Source organism: Fukomys damarensis, unplaced genomic scaffold, assembly GCF_012274545.1.
Source record: "Fukomys damarensis isolate Sample0158 unplaced genomic scaffold, DMR_v1.0_HiC HiC_scaffold_27, whole genome shotgun sequence".
NCBI classification, from domain to species: Eukaryota; Metazoa; Chordata; class Mammalia; order Rodentia; family Bathyergidae; genus Fukomys; species Fukomys damarensis.
The window spans coordinates 4702343-4704820 of NW_022900939.1; positions in this window are offsets into that span (position 1 = coordinate 4702343).

Below are 2478 nucleotides of genomic sequence, written 5' to 3' on the forward strand. Positions count from 1 at the left end.
TGATTAAATCAAAGAACTCTACTGTATTGAAAGTAGCAAAGAATATCAAGAATAAAATAAAGATATCACAAAAACTAAAGTAGAAAGTAAAATATATTGTAAAAATATTCTGCTGATGAATTTGATGATTAAAAAGCAAAGTTCTCCAAAGGTACCTTAGAAGAAACAAGTAATATGAATAATTACCTCCTTAATAAACTCTTTTATGGAAAGCATTCATATGAATGCAATCTGTGCAATGGTTTTTCCATTGCAAAACAAATTTCACCTGCGCTTCACACTGAATTTTGGATGACTTCCCTCTGACATTGCGGAAGACGATGAGAGATCCAAAAGATAGGCGAATTGAAGCACTGAGTCACCTGCCAAAAACAGCCAACCCAAAAGTAATCTGAGCAACAGGGTGAGGATGAAACACCTATAAGTTCAGGTGCTAGCCATGGACATTGTGTTCTGTTGAGCGAGTCTGTTCCTGAAGGTTTCTTCACACCAGGAAAACTGTTTCCAAATACAACGGCACTGCCATCATCATCCACCATCTCATAAGTTTTTCTTTCCTTTAACAAGTTCATTTTCTGTATGTAAGTTTATATTTGTGTCTTTGAAGCCTTAGCCCCCAATGCAAAAAGCACTGCATCTATTTAAAACTGTACAAAACATTGAAAAATGCACAGATTTCAAAATTTCTGTTTTACTAAAGAATTATAACAGTGCTACTGTCTAGTCATTAATTATTGGGAAGCCAAACCAGGTGTTTATATTTTGCTGTGCTGTATTATGGTCTTTAAAAAAATCGTACTTAGATTCCATAACATGTTGGCTGGCACCGTGAAAGAGGGCCTGAAATCTTACATTATTTCAGAGCAATATTAGGTATGTGGTGATATGAGAAATAAATGATTGGGAAAATGCAAATAGTTTAAATGCTTCTTATGGAAAAGAGATGATATTATGCTTATTTGATATAAATGCTTTATATCTTATTTAATAAATAATGAAAATATCAATAAAGAAAATAAAACACTAATTTACTTAAAATTTAGAAATTTCTTTAATTTAAATATTGCTTTCAAAGTCAGAGATTCTGTCAGGTTTGCCAACAAAAATCAAAAATATAAAATTTTACTCACGAAAATACATAAAAGTGAATGTAACAAAAAACCACATTTTATAAACTTATCACAGTGCTTGCATTTAGTCTCAATATTGGTTATATACTGAAAACTTGTCAATCTTGCAAGATAAAATTGGAAAGATTATTAGATATAAAACTTTAAGTAAAGAAAGCCACAAATATACAAGAAATTACAACATTTTCATTAAATATATGGACTTATATTCACAACCACTGACCTAGAACAACAGACACAGGAATGTCAATAATTCTTACAACATCTTTATTTCGTTAACAATTGCAATTTTTCAAGCTGTCTTCAACATTAGGACATATTACTTTACTATAAATTCAGTCTAATTCAATATTTAACTTTATTCTGAATCCAAATTTCAGAATTTCTGGCTTATTTTTTTAATTTTGAAGTGTATGTTTATGCATTAAAATAACAAAAATTCATAAATCTTAAAGACATGTTATTCAAAAATGCCTTAAGTATGAAATATCTTAGTAATAATGCAAGTCATCTGATGATACTAATCAGTGTTCACTGTTTTTGCCCTCAAGTTTTTACCTTCTGACCAGACAGACATGCGATTATATATCTTGTGCAGTTGTTGATATTGACTGTCAGCATTTCAGTGAATGAATGCAGGTGGTACTCTACGAAGCTGGCAGATCTAGAATCCAAATACCAGAATCTTGATGATAAAGTCATTCCTCAAAATATTGCCACTATTAATCTCTATTATAAGCAGTATAGCTAATATAAAATTTTCCATAATTAGAGCATGCATGAATATAGTATATCATTTCCAATATGATAAACATATTTTATTTTTCTGCACATTAGTTGGCCTTGAAGCCACCTGTATTTACTCACAGATTAACAAACATTTCACATTTCATACTTGCCCAACGAAATATGAAGGTCTAAAAATCTGTGCCTTGAAATGGGCACTATCATGTTGTTAAGTAAAGGACGGCTGGAGAGAAAAAAAACACTAAAAAATCACAGATTTTGGTTCAAAAACAGGTGAAATAATTTCCCATTAAAAAAAAATGAAAGCACAAGTGTAAATGCTTAGCCCATTGTGATGTTATCTACCTGCAGCCCTCTCTCTTCTGCATGATTTTAACAACAGCACTTTTCACTTCTCTGTTTCTGAGACTGTAAATGAGAAGGTTCAGCATGGGGAAAACACTAAAAAATCACAGATTTTGGTTCAAAAACAGGTGAAATAATTTCCCATTAAAAAAAAATGAAAGCACAAGTGTAAATGCTTAGCCCATTGTGATGTTATCTACCTGCAGCCCTCTCTCTTCTGCATGATTTTAACAACAGCACTTTTCACTTCTCTGTT